We start from the raw sequence: 14,403 nt of genomic DNA on the forward strand, positions 1-14,403 counted from the left end.
ACACACGAGCACCACGTGCTCGCGCTCACCGGCAAATGGGTACGAACCGATGGACACCTAAGTGGACACAGAGGAATCACCTTCATCGGGTGGGTGTCGGGCGGGCGTGGGGACGGGATGGGCATACACATCCCTTAGGAACGGGGTGGGTGCGCACCCACTGGGGGATGGGCGCACTTGAAGCTCTGACCCGAGGGGGGAGGCGGGGAGAGGGCGATGTACCCGACCTTAACATTGGTGCCCCCACAATACGCTGGAACAACATGAGAGGTAAATGAATAAGAACACAGGGGGTAGGGGGGCACGGGCAACACATGTCACCTTAATACTTGGACTCCCATCATCTGCTTGAAAAGAGAGAGAAAAGAAAATGCAATACTAGAGATAAGAGACACTTTTTAAAAATAATGAATCCGAAGAGAAAAGTCAAAGGAGGCCTGTGGAGCAGGTCTGGGTGTGACTCCGGATCCCCCAACATCAGGTGCCACCACCAAAGATTCCTGCGTGTAGCCCATAGAACCCCAAAAGCAACGGGACGAGTTCTGGTCACATACTCCCTCAAAATGACATCCTGGCCTTCTTCTGCAACTCCCTCCCCTCTCAGACTCTCAAGGTTTCCTCCAGCGTGTCGGTTCCCACAGAGCAGACCTTTGGTCTGAGACCTGACAGTCCAGAAGCCACGCATGCTGCCGCGTGGCGGCGGTGTCGCGGCTCGGGACAAGAGGAGGCCCCACAGTGCGGGCTGGGGCGCCAGGCACCGCGGCGGGCGCTGAGGGTGGGGGTCACCCCCACCCGGGGCCGCCCCCGCACTCCCAGAAACGCGACAGAACCAGAGGCAAAAAAAAAAAAAGAAGAAGAAGAAGAAGCCTACGGCACCCGGTATTCCTGGGCGGTCTCCCATCCAAGTTCTAACCAGGCCCGACCCTGCTTAGCTTCCGAGACCAGACGGGATCGGGCGCGTTCGGGGTGGTGTGGCCGTGGACGGCGGAGGGCGCCCCTGCCCCGCTCAAGAAGCGGAGCCTCTCTGCGCTTCCCCGCCGCCTCCTCCCGCCCCAGGCCCCGCGCCGGCGCTGACCCGCGCCGGGCCGGGCCTGTTGAGTTCGCCGGCCGGGTCCGGCGGGCTCCCAGGGACGGGGGTGACAGGCGGGGCGGGCAGGGAGCGGCGGGCCGGGGTTGGGGGCTGTCTCTCTATACACACACACTCACACTCAGTCTCTCACTCACACTCACACAAGATGCGCCTCCACGGCTGGACCCGCCAAGGTGGAGACCTTCCAGCCCCCCTCCTCTCCTCGCCTGGCCTCCTTCACCTCCCCGCCCCCACCCCCAGCGCCGCTGACTGCGCGCGGGCGGGCGGGGCGCTCGCCCTTTGACCCCAGCCAGGGGCCGCCCTCCCCCACAACCCCTTTCAGCTGCTCCCCCCACCCTGTGGCCGGGCGGCCGCCTGTTCCCCCGGGCCAGGGCTGGGGCACAGCGCACGGGGGAGGGGAGCGAGTGTATGGGGCGTCTCTCTCTCTCTCGGGATGTGTCCCATGGGTGGGGTGGGGTGGCGTGGTTTGTGGGGCGCTGAAGAAATCAGTCCCCTCCATCTCCTCCCTCTGGAAAACCCCCGAGCCCTTGGAGAACTGCCGGCACCGCTTCGTGGGGGCCGGGACCCTCCTCTGTGTCCTCCTGTGGCCCAGTCCAAGGGGCCTGGGCCTGGCCGGGGCTGCATTGGACCCCAACCACCCTGGCGTGTGGACTCGCTAACAATCGGCGATTAGATATTGGATTCCAGCGTCATTGAGGTCATTTCACTAATGAGTGCACCGGAAAGAGTTTCCTAATCCATCTGTGAGGGTGGCAACTGAAAGAGAATTTGAAAGCTGACAGAATAGGCGAGGAAAGGCATAGGAGATTTCCACACCCAGTAGGGAAGCCTTTCCCGAAATGGAAGAAAGAAAGGAGCAAACAGAGACACACCGGTAGCCCGCCCGGATCAGAGTCTGCCCCTGAGAGAAAGCACCCTGACCAGGTTCACCCGTGGGTGGGTGGCGAGCTAGCGGCATTCAGAAGAGCGAGGCCCGCAGTCTGTGCAGAAGACACCTGCACTCGGGTGTGTGTGGCGGCACAATTCCCAAGCAGCTCCAGATGTTAAACCAAGGAGAAGCCAGGGAGTTCCCAACGCCCCAGGTGTCCTCAGCCCACGACTGGCTGCTGTGGGAATGCGAAGCCCGGCTCCTTGTCTCAGAGCGGGGCAACCAGGAGGTGTGATGTCCACCCCGGGGTTCCTAGGAGGATCAGGCTGAAGCTGGGACTTGGCCTGAAAGTGTCCCCTCGCATGGCCACCCCCTTCCCCTTCCTGCTCCTCTACTCCTGGTGCCCCTCCATCCAGGGGCCAGACCTTAAAGAGTCACCCGCAAGAGAATCCTGGTCCCAAAGGAGCCTTCTGGGGGACCCGTGCTGAGAGAGGTTGTGGGCATGGCCCGCTGGGGCTCTGCCCGACCCAGGGCTGAGAGATGCAACCTCCCAGCTCTGGGTCCCTGCAGGAAGTGTTGGCAAGCACAGGGCCAGTCCTCCAAAGGCCCAGGTGCAGGGAGCCCAGGCCAAGCAGCCCGTGGAAGAAGCCACATGCTGTGCCACCCCGGGGAACACGACTGCAGGCCACGGCCCTTCCCGCCTCCTCCTCCTCCTCCTCCTCCTCCTCCTCCTCCTCCTCCCACCCTGCCCCCGCCCCCGCCCCCACATGGCGCAGGGCCCAGAGACACCTCAGACACTTGCTACCCAAAGTGCAAAGGGCATCAGTTGCTCCTCCAAACCCCCCCCCCAGCCCAGCAGACCGCGTTGTCCAGCCAGCCCCCGGGCCTCCCTGGGGTGCCCAGCACAAAAGTGCAGACACCCACCGGACCCTCAATCTCAGTTTTCGGATGTTTTTGCCACTCTAAGGACCCGCAGGCCAGCTGGGCCTTCTGGCAGGACAGAGAGCCCCGGAATCCGACGTGGAGAGCTGGGTGTACGTCCCCATGAGGAGCCGGTCCCCACCTCCGCGGCTCCCCCCTTGCGGGGAGTGGCAGCCGCGGGGCCTCAGAGAAGACACCAGGCTGGGCCCCCGCGGCACAGCGGGAGCACGTCCCCCGCAGGCCACTTAGCGAGGGCGGCAGGCGGACGGTTGGGTTGCGCGAGACGCTGCGGCCACCCTGCTACCGGGTTCCTGGGAGGGCGTCCTGGAAGCAGCGTCCACACCAAGCCCTTGGAAGGCCCAGGCGACGGAGGAGCCCCGTCAGGCAGGGGCCGAGGACGGTGACAGGTGACAGGTGACAGGCCGGGCGGGAAGGAGTCAGTCAGGCAGGGGCCGAGGAGGAGACGGGCTGGGTAAGGGTTAGGGTTAGAGTCAGGGCACAAGTCACAATCGCAAAGACCTGGAAGTGACCCGAGTGCCCATCGACCCACGAGTGCGTCAATAAAATGTGGCGCGTGGACACCACGGAGTGCTATTCGGCTGTGAGGAACAGCGGTGAGAGGGCACCTCTCGTGGTTCTCCTGGCCAGAGCTGGAACCCGTTCCAGTAAGCCAGGTATCCCAAGAATGGACACACGAGCACCACGTGCTCGCGCTCACCGGCAAATGGGTACGAACCGATGGACACCTAAGTGGACACAGAGGAATCACCTTCATCGGGTGGGTGTCGGGCGGGCGTGGGGAGGGGATGGGCATACACATCCCTTAGGAACGGGGTGGGTGCGCACCCACTGGGGGATGGGCGCACTTGAAGCTCTGACCCGAGGGGGGAGGCGGGGAGAGGGCGATGTACCCGACCTTAACATTGGTGCCCCCACAATACGCTGGAACAACATGAGAGGTAAATGAATAAGAACACAGGGGGTAGGGGGGCACGGGCAACACATGTCACCTTAATACTTGGACTCCCATCATCTGCTTGAAAAGAGAGAGAAAAGAAAATGCAATACTAGAGATAAGAGACACTTTTTAAAAATAATGAATCCGAAGAGAAAAGTCAAAGGAGGCCTGTGGAGCAGGTCTGGGTGTGACTCCGGATACCCCAACATCAGGTGCCACCACCAAAGATTCCTGCGTGTAGCCCATAGAACCCCAAAAGCAACGGGACGAGTTCTGGTCACATACTCCCTCAAAATGACATCCTGGCCTTCTTCTGCAACTCCCTCCCCTCTCAGACTCTCAAGGTTTCCTCCAGCGTGTCGGTTCCCACAGAGCAGACCTTTGGTCTGAGACCTGACAGTCCAGAAGCCACGCATGCTGCCGCGTGGCGGCGGTGTCGCGGCTCGGGACAAGAGGAGGCCCCACAGTGCGGGCTGGGGCGCCAGGCACCGCGGCGGGCGCTGAGGGTGGGGGTCACCCCCACCCGGGGCCGCCCCCGCACTCCCAGAAACGCGACAGAACCAGAGGCAAAAAAAAAAAAAAGAAGAAGAAGAAGAAGCCTACGGCACCCGGTATTCCCGGGCGGTCTCCCATCCAAGTTCTAACCAGGCCCGACCCTGCTTAGCTTCCGAGATCGGGCGCGTTCGGGGTGGTGTGGCCGTGGACGGCGGAGGGCGCCCCTGCCCCGCTCAAGAAGCGGAGCCTCTCTGCGCTTCCCCGCCGCCTCCTCCCGCCCCAGGCCCCGCGCCGGCGCTGACCCGCGCCGGGCCGGGCCTGTTGAGTTCGCCGGCCGGGTCCGGCGGGCTCCCAGGGACGGGGGTGACAGGCGGGGCGGGCAGGGAGCGGCGGGCCGGGGTTGGGGGCTGTCTCTCTATACACACACACTCACACTCAGTCTCTCACTCACACTCACACAAGATGCGCCTCCACGGCTGGACCCGCCAAGGTGGAGACCTTCCAGCCCCCCTCCTCTCCTCGCCTGGCCTCCTTCACCTCCCCGCCCCCACCCCCAGCGCCGCTGACTGCGCGCGGGCGGGCGGGGCGCTCGCCCTTTGACCCCAGCCAGGGGCCGCCCTCCCCCACAACCCCTTTCAGCTGCTCCCCCCACCCTGTGGCCGGGCGGCCGCCTGTTCCCCCGGGCCAGGGCTGGGGCACAGCGCACGGGGGAGGGGAGCGAGTGTATGGGGCGTCTCTCTCTCTCTCGGGATGTGTCCCATGGGTGGGGTGGGGTGGCGTGGTTTGTGGGGCGCTGAAGAAATCAGTCCCCTCCATCTCCTCCCTCTGGAAAACCCCCGAGCCCTTGGAGAACTGCCGGCACCGCTTCGTGGGGGCCGGGACCCTCCTCTGTGTCCTCCTGTGGCCCAGTCCAAGGGGCCTGGGCCTGGCCGGGGCTGCATTGGACCCCAACCACCCTGGCGTGTGGACTCGCTAACAATCGGCGATTAGATATTGGATTCCAGCGTCATTGAGGTCATTTCACTAATGAGTGCACCGGAAAGAGTTTCCTAATCCATCTGTGAGGGTGGCAACTGAAAGAGAATTTGAAAGCTGACAGAATAGGCGAGGAAAGGCATAGGAGATTTCCACACCCAGTAGGGAAGCCTTTCCCGAAATGGAAGAAAGAAAGGAGCAAACAGAGACACACCGGTAGCCCGCCCGGATCAGAGTCTGCCCCTGAGAGAAAGCACCCTGACCAGGTTCACCCGTGGGTGGGTGGCGAGCTAGCGGCATTCAGAAGAGCGAGGCCCGCAGTCTGTGCAGAAGACACCTGCACTCGGGTGTGTGTGGCGGCACAATTCCCAAGCAGCTCCAGATGTTAAACCAAGGAGAAGCCAGGGAGTTCCCAACGCCCCAGGTGTCCTCAGCCCACGACTGGCTGCTGTGGGAATGCGAAGCCCGGCTCCTTGTCTCAGAGCGGGGCAACCAGGAGGTGTGATGTCCACCCCGGGGTTCCTAGGAGGATCAGGCTGAAGCTGGGACTTGGCCTGAAAGTGTCCCCTCGCATGGCCACCCCCTTCCCCTTCCTGCTCCTCTACTCCTGGTGCCCCTCCATCCAGGGGCCAGACCTTAAAGAGTCACCCGCAAGAGAATCCTGGTCCCAAAGGAGCCTTCTGGGGGACCCGTGCTGAGAGAGGTTGTGGGCATGGCCCGCTGGGGCTCTGCCCGACCCAGGGCTGAGAGATGCAACCTCCCAGCTCTGGGTCCCTGCAGGAAGTGTTGGCAAGCACAGGGCCAGTCCTCCAAAGGCCCAGGTGCAGGGAGCCCAGGCCAAGCAGCCCGTGGAAGAAGCCACATGCTGTGCCACCCCGGGGAACACGACTGCAGGCCACGGCCCTTCCCGCCTCCTCCTCCTCCTCCTCCTCCTCCTCCTCCTCCTCCTCCTCCTCCCACCCTGCCCCCGCCCCCGCCCCCACATGGCGCAGGGCCCAGAGACACCTCAGACACTTGCTACCCAAAGTGCAAAGGGCATCAGTTGCTCCTCCAAACCCCCCCCCCAGCCCAGCAGACCGCGTTGTCCAGCCAGCCCCCGGGCCTCCCTGGGGTGCCCAGCACAAAAGTGCAGACACCCACCGGACCCTCAATCTCAGTTTTCGGATGTTTTTGCCACTCTAAGGACCCGCAGGCCAGCTGGGCCTTCTGGCAGGACAGAGAGCCCCGGAATCCGACGTGGAGAGCTGGGTGTACGTCCCCATGAGGAGCCGGTCCCCACCTCCGCGGCTCCCCCCTTGCGGGGAGTGGCAGCCGCGGGGCCTCAGAGAAGACACCAGGCTGGGCCCCCGCGGCACAGCGGGAGCACGTCCCCCGCAGGCCACTTAGCGAGGGCGGCAGGCGGACGGTTGGGTTGCGCGAGACGCTGCGGCCACCCTGCTACCGGGTTCCTGGGAGGGCGTCCTGGAAGCAGCGTCCACACCAAGCCCTTGGAAGGCCCAGGCGACGGAGGAGCCCCGTCAGGCAGGGGCCGAGGACGGTGACAGGTGACAGGTGACAGGCCGGGCGGGAAGGAGTCAGTCAGGCAGGGGCCGAGGAGGAGACGGGCTGGGTAAGGGTTAGGGTTAGAGTCAGGGCACAAGTCACAATCGCAAAGACCTGGAAGTGACCCGAGTGCCCATCGACCCACGAGTGCGTCAATAAAATGTGGCGCGTGGACACCACGGAGTGCTATTCGGCTGTGAGGAACAGCGGTGAGAGGGCACCTCTCGTGGTTCTCCTGGCCAGAGCTGGAACCCGTTCCAGTAAGCCAGGTATCCCAAGAATGGACACACGAGCACCACGTGCTCGCGCTCACCGGCAAATGGGTACGAACCGATGGACACCTAAGTGGACACAGAGGAATCACCTTCATCGGGTGGGTGTCGGGCGGGCGTGGGGAGGGGATGGGCATACACATCCCTTAGGAACGGGGTGGGTGCGCACCCACTGGGGGATGGGCGCACTTGAAGCTCTGACCCGAGGGGGGAGGCGGGGAGAGGGCGATGTACCCGACCTTAACATTGGTGCCCCCACAATACGCTGGAACAACATGAGAGGTAAATGAATAAGAACACAGGGGGTAGGGGGGCACGGGCAACACATGTCACCTTAATACTTGGACTCCCATCATCTGCTTGAAAAGAGAGAGAAAAGAAAATGCAATACTAGAGATAAGAGACACTTTTTAAAAATAATGAATCCGAAGAGAAAAGTCAAAGGAGGCCTGTGGAGCAGGTCTGGGTGTGACTCCGGATCCCCCAACATCAGGTGCCACCACCAAAGATTCCTGCGTGTAGCCCATAGAACCCCAAAAGCAACGGGACGAGTTCTGGTCACATACTCCCTCAAAATGACATCCTGGCCTTCTTCTGCAACTCCCTCCCCTCTCAGACTCTCAAGGTTTCCTCCAGCGTGTCGGTTCCCACAGAGCAGACCTTTGGTCTGAGACCTGACAGTCCAGAAGCCACGCATGCTGCCGCGTGGCGGCGGTGTCGCGGCTCGGGACAAGAGGAGGCCCCACAGTGCGGGCTGGGGCGCCAGGCACCGCGGCGGGCGCTGAGGGTGGGGGTCACCCCCACCCGGGGCCGCCCCCGCACTCCCAGAAACGCGACAGAACCAGAGGCAAAAAAAAAAAAGAAGAAGAAGAAGAAGCCTACGGCACCCGGTATTCCCGGGCGGTCTCCCATCCAAGTTCTAACCAGGCCCGACCCTGCTTAGCTTCCGAGACCAGACGGGATCGGGCGCGTTCGGGGTGGTGTGGCCGTGGACGGCGGAGGGCGCCCCTGCCCCGCTCAAGAAGCGGAGCCTCTCTGCGCTTCCCCGCCGCCTCCTCCCGCCCCAGGCCCCGCGCCGGCGCTGACCCGCGCCGGGCCGGGCCTGTTGAGTTCGCCGGCCGGGTCCGGCGGGCTCCCAGGGACGGGGGTGACAGGCGGGGCGGGCAGGGAGCGGCGGGCCGGGGTTGGGGGCTGTCTCTCTATACACACACACTCACACTCAGTCTCTCACTCACACTCACACAAGATGCGCCTCCACGGCTGGACCCGCCAAGGTGGAGACCTTCCAGCCCCCCTCCTCTCCTCGCCTGGCCTCCTTCACCTCCCCGCCCCCACCCCCAGCGCCGCTGACTGCGCACGGGCGGGCGGGGCGCTCGCCCTTTGACCCCAGCCAGGGGCCGCCCTCCCCCACAACCCCTTTCAGCTGCTCCCCCCACCCTGTGGCCGGGCGGCCGCCTGTTCCCCCGGGCCAGGGCTGGGGCACAGCGCACGGGGGAGGGGAGCGAGTGTATGGGGCGTCTCTCTCTCTCTCTCTCTCTCTCTCTCTCTCTCGGGATGTGTCCCATGGGTGGGGTGGGGTGGCGTGGTTTGTGGGGCGCTGAAGAAATCAGTCCCCTCCATCTCCTCCCTCTGGAAAACCCCCGAGCCCTTGGAGAACTGCCGGCAACGCTACCGTGGGGGCCGGGACCCTCCTCTGTGTCCTCCTGTGGCCCAGTCCAAGGGGCCTGGGCCTGGCCGGGGCTGCATTGGACCCCAACCACCCTGGCGTGTGGACTCGCTAACAATCGGCGATTAGATATTGGATTCCAGCGTCATTGAGGTCATTTCACTAATGAGTGCACCGGAAAGAGTTTCCTAATCCATCTGTGAGGGTGGCAACTGAAAGAGAATTTGAAAGCTGACAGAATAGGCGAGGAAAGGCATAGGAGATTTCCACACCCAGTAGGGAAGCCTTTCCCGAAATGGAAGAAAGAAAGGAGCAAACAGAGACACACCGGTAGCCCGCCCGGATCAGAGTCTGCCCCTGAGAGAAAGCACCCTGACCAGGTTCACCCGTGGGTGGGTGGCGAGCTAGCGGCATTCAGAAGAGCGAGGCCCGCAGTCTGTGCAGAAGACACCTGCACTCGGGTGTGTGTGGCGGCACAATTCCCAAGCAGCTCCAGATGTTAAACCAAGGAGAAGCCAGGGAGTTCCCAACGCCCCAGGTGTCCTCAGCCCACGACTGGCTGCTGTGGGAATGCGAAGCCCGGCTCCTTGTCTCAGAGCGGGGCAACCAGGAGGTGTGATGTCCACCCCGGGGTTCCTAGGAGGATCAGGCTGAAGCTGGGACTTGGCCTGAAAGTGTCCCCTCGCATGGCCACCCCCTTCCCCTTCCTGCTCCTCTACTCCTGGTGCCCCTCCATCCAGGGGCCAGACCTTAAAGAGTCACCCGCAAGAGAATCCTGGTCCCAAAGGAGCCTTCTGGGGGACCCGTGCTGAGAGAGGTTGTGGGCATGGCCCGCTGGGGCTCTGCCCGACCCAGGGCTGAGAGATGCAACCTCCCAGCTCTGGGTCCCTGCAGGAAGTGTTGGCAAGCACAGGGCCAGTCCTCCAAAGGCCCAGGTGCAGGGAGCCCAGGCCAAGCAGCCCGTGGAAGAAGCCACATGCTGTGCCACCCCGGGGAACACGACTGCAGGCCACGGCCCTTCCCGCCTCCTCCTCCTCCTCCTCCTCCTCCTCCTCCTCCCACCCTGCCCCCGCCCCCGCCCCCACATGGCGCAGGGCCCAGAGACACCTCAGACACTTGCTACCCAAAGTGCAAAGGGCATCAGTTGCTCCTCCAAACCCCCCCCCCCAGCCCAGCAGACCGCGTTGTCCAGCCAGCCCCCGGGCCTCCCTGGGGTGCCCAGCACAAAAGTGCAGACACCCACCGGACCCTCAATCTCAGTTTTCGGATGTTTTTGCCACTCTAAGGACCCGCAGGCCAGCTGGGCCTTCTGGCAGGACAGAGAGCCCCGGAATCCGACGTGGAGAGCTGGGTGTACGTCCCCATGAGGAGCCGGTCCCCACCTCCGCGGCTCCCCCCTTGCGGGGAGTGGCAGCCGCGGGGCCTCAGAGAAGACACCAGGCTGGGCCCCCGCGGCACAGCGGGAGCACGTCCCCCGCAGGCCACTTAGCGAGGGCGGCAGGCGGACGGTTGGGTTGCGCGAGACGCTGCGGCCACCCTGCTACCGGGTTCCTGGGAGGGCGTCCTGGAAGCAGCGTCCACACCAAGCCCTTGGAAGGCCCAGGCGACGGAGGAGCCCCGTCAGGCAGGGGCCGAGGACGGTGACAGGTGACAGGTGACAGGCCGGGCGGGAAGGAGTCAGTCAGGCAGGGGCCGAGGAGGAGACGGGCTGGGTAAGGGTTAGGGTTAGAGTCAGGGCACAAGTCACAATCGCAAAGACCTGGAAGTGACCCGAGTGCCCATCGACCCACGAGTGCGTCAATAAAATGTGGCGCGTGGACACCACGGAGTGCTATTCGGCTGTGAGGAACAGCGGTGAGAGGGCACCTCTCGTGGTTCTCCTGGCCAGAGCTGGAACCCGTTCCAGTAAGCCAGGTATCCCAAGAATGGACACACGAGCACCACGTGCTCGCGCTCACCGGCAAATGGGTACGAACCGATGGACACCTAAGTGGACACAGAGGAATCACCTTCATCGGGTGGGTGTCGGGCGGGCGTGGGGAGGGGATGGGCATACACATCCCTTAGGAACGGGGTGGGTGCGCACCCACTGGGGGATGGGCGCACTTGAAGCTCTGACCCGAGGGGGGAGGCGGGGAGAGGGCGATGTACCCGACCTTAACATTGGTGCCCCCACAATACGCTGGAACAACATGAGAGGTAAATGAATAAGAACACAGGGGGTAGGGGGGCACGGGCAACACATGTCACCTTAATACTTGGACTCCCATCATCTGCTTGAAAAGAGAGAGAAAAGAAAATGCAATACTAGAGATAAGAGACACTTTTTAAAAATAATGAATCCGAAGAGAAAAGTCAAAGGAGGCCTGTGGAGCAGGTCTGGGTGTGACTCCGGATACCCCAACATCAGGTGCCACCACCAAAGATTCCTGCGTGTAGCCCATAGAACCCCAAAAGCAACGGGACGAGTTCTGGTCACATACTCCCTCAAAATGACATCCTGGCCTTCTTCTGCAACTCCCTCCCCTCTCAGACTCTCAAGGTTTCCTCCAGCGTGTCGGTTCCCACAGAGCAGACCTTTGGTCTGAGACCTGACAGTCCAGAAGCCACGCATGCTGCCGCGTGGCGGCGGTGTCGCGGCTCGGGACAAGAGGAGGCCCCACAGTGCGGGCTGGGGCGCCAGGCACCGCGGCGGGCGCTGAGGGTGGGGGTCACCCCCACCCGGGGCCGCCCCCGCACTCCCAGAAACGCGACAGAACCAGAGGCAAAAAAAAAAAAAGAAGAAGAAGAAGAAGCCTACGGCACCCGGTATTCCCGGGCGGTCTCCCATCCAAGTTCTAACCAGGCCCGACCCTGCTTAGCTTCCGAGATCGGGCGCGTTCGGGGTGGTGTGGCCGTGGACGGCGGAGGGCGCCCCTGCCCCGCTCAAGAAGCGGAGCCTCTCTGCGCTTCCCCGCCGCCTCCTCCCGCCCCAGGCCCCGCGCCGGCGCTGACCCGCGCCGGGCCGGGCCTGTTGAGTTCGCCGGCCGGGTCCGGCGGGCTCCCAGGGACGGGGGTGACAGGCGGGGCGGGCAGGGAGCGGCGGGCCGGGGTTGGGGGCTGTCTCTCTATACACACACACTCACACTCAGTCTCTCACTCACACTCACACAAGATGCGCCTCCACGGCTGGACCCGCCAAGGTGGAGACCTTCCAGCCCCCCTCCTCTCCTCGCCTGGCCTCCTTCACCTCCCCGCCCCCACCCCCAGCGCCGCTGACTGCGCACGGGCGGGCGGGGCGCTCGCCCTTTGACCCCAGCCAGGGGCCGCCCTCCCCCACAACCCCTTTCAGCTGCTCCCCCCACCCTGTGGTAGGGCGGCCGCCTGTTCCCCCGGGCCAGGGCTGGGGCACAGCGCACGGGGGGAGGGGAGCGAGTGTATGGGGCGTCTCTCTCTCTCTCGGGATGTGTCCCATGGGTGGGGTGGGGTGGCGTGGTTTGTGGGGCGCTGAAGAAATCAGTCCCCTCCATCTCCTCCCTCTGGAAAACCCCCGAGCCCTTGGAGAACTGCCGGCACCGCTTCGTGGGGGCCGGGACCCTCCTCTGTGTCCTCCTGTGGCCCAGTCCAAGGGGCCTGGGCCTGGCCGGGGCTGCATTGGACCCCGACCACCCTGGCGTGTGGACTCGCTAACAATCGGCGATTAGATATTGGATTCCAGCGTCATTGAGGTCATTTCACTAATGAGTGCACCGGAAAGAGTTTCCTAATCCATCTGTGAGGGTGGCAACTGAAAGAGAATTTGAAAGCTGACAGAATAGGCGAGGAAAGGCATAGGAGATTTCCACACCCAGTAGGGAAGCCTTTCCCGAAATGGAAGAAAGAAAGGAGCAAACAGAGACACACCGGTAGCCCGCCCGGATCAGAGTCTGCCCCTGAGAGAAAGCACCCTGACCAGGTTCACCCGTGGGTGGGTGGCGAGCTAGCGGCATTCAGAAGAGCGAGGCCCGCAGTCTGTGCAGAAGACACCTGCACTCGGGTGTGTGTGGCGGCACAATTCCCAAGCAGCTCCAGATGTTAAACCAAGGAGAAGCCAGGGAGTTCCCAACGCCCCAGGTGTCCTCAGCCCACGACTGGCTGCTGTGGGAATGCGAAGCCCGGCTCCTTGTCTCAGAGCGGGGCAACCAGGAGGTGTGATGTCCACCCCGGGGTTCCTAGGAGGATCAGGCTGAAGCTGGGACTTGGCCTGAAAGTGTCCCCTCGCATGGCCACCCCCTTCCCCTTCCTGCTCCTCTACTCCTGGTGCCCCTCCATCCAGGGGCCAGACCTTAAAGAGTCACCCGCAAGAGAATCCTGGTCCCAAAGGAGCCTTCTGGGGGACCCGTGCTGAGAGAGGTTGTGGGCATGGCCCGCTGGGGCTCTGCCCGACCCAGGGCTGAGAGATGCAACCTCCCAGCTCTGGGTCCCTGCAGGAAGTGTTGGCAAGCACAGGGCCAGTCCTCCAAAGGCCCAGGTGCAGGGAGCCCAGGCCAAGCAGCCCGTGGAAGAAGCCACATGCTGTGCCACCCCGGGGAACACGACTGCAGGCCACGGCCCTTCCCGCCTCCTCCTCCTCCTCCTCCTCCTCCTCCTCCTCCTCCTCCTCCTCCTCCTCCCACCCTGCCCCCGCCCCCGCCCCCACATGGCGCAGGGCCCAGAGACACCTCAGACACTTGCTACCCAAAGTGCAAAGGGCATCAGTTGCTCCTCCAAACCCCCCCCCCAGCCCAGCAGACCGCGTTGTCCAGCCAGCCCCCGGGCCTCCCTGGGGTGCCCAGCACAAAAGTGCAGACACCCACCGGACCCTCAATCTCAGTTTTCGGATGTTTTTGCCACTCTAAGGACCCGCAGGCCAGCTGGGCCTTCTGGCAGGACAGAGAGCCCCGGAATCCGACGTGGAGAGCTGGGTGTACGTCCCCATGAGGAGCCGGTCCCCACCTCCGCGGCTCCCCCCTTGCGGGGAGTGGCAGCCGCGGGGCCTCAGAGAAGACACCAGGCTGGGCCCCCGCGGCACAGCGGGAGCACGTCCCCCGCAGGCCACTTAGCGAGGGCGGCAGGCGGACGGTTGGGTTGCGCGAGACGCTGCGGCCACCCTGCTACCGGGTTCCTGGGAGGGCGTCCTGGAAGCAGCGTCCACACCAAGCCCTTGGAAGGCCCAGGCGACGGAGGAGCCCCGTCAGGCAGGGGCCGAGGACGGTGACAGGTGACAGGTGACAGGCCGGGCGGGAAGGAGTCAGTCAGGCAGGGGCCGAGGAGGAGACGGGCTGGGTAAGGGTTAGGGTTAGAGTCAGGGCACAAGTCACAATCGCAAAGACCTGGAAGTGACCCGAGTGCCCATCGACCCACGAGTGCGTCAATAAAATGTGGCGCGTGGACACCACGGAGTGCTATTCGGCTGTGAGGAACAGCGGTGAGAGGGCACCTCTCGTGGTTCTCCTGGCCAGAGCTGGAACCCGTTCCAGTAAGCCAGGTATCCCAAGAATGGACACACGAGCACCACGTGCTCGCGCTCACCGGCAAATGGGTACGAACCGATGGACACCTAAGTGGACACAGAGGAATCACCTTCATCGGGTGGGTGTCGGGCGGGCGTGGGGAGGG

At 63.7% G+C, this 14,403-nt stretch overlaps 4 pseudogenes; all 4 read right to left on the bottom strand.

Moving 5' to 3' along the window:
• Positions 1-864: 864 nt before the first annotated feature.
• LOC142872608 (uncharacterized) lies at positions 865-983 on the bottom strand (annotated as a pseudogene).
• A 3,450-nt stretch (positions 984-4,433) lies between these two features.
• On the bottom strand, positions 4,434-4,542 carry LOC142872624 (uncharacterized; annotated as a pseudogene).
• A 3,454-nt stretch (positions 4,543-7,996) lies between these two features.
• LOC142872589 (uncharacterized) lies at positions 7,997-8,115 on the bottom strand (annotated as a pseudogene).
• A 3,465-nt stretch (positions 8,116-11,580) lies between these two features.
• On the bottom strand, positions 11,581-11,689 carry LOC142872625 (uncharacterized; annotated as a pseudogene).
• Positions 11,690-14,403: the final 2,714 nt, after the last annotated feature.

The sequence above is a fragment of the Microcebus murinus genome, chromosome 8 (genome assembly GCF_040939455.1).
Source record: "Microcebus murinus isolate Inina chromosome 8, M.murinus_Inina_mat1.0, whole genome shotgun sequence".
NCBI lineage: Eukaryota > Metazoa > Chordata > Mammalia > Primates > Cheirogaleidae > Microcebus > Microcebus murinus.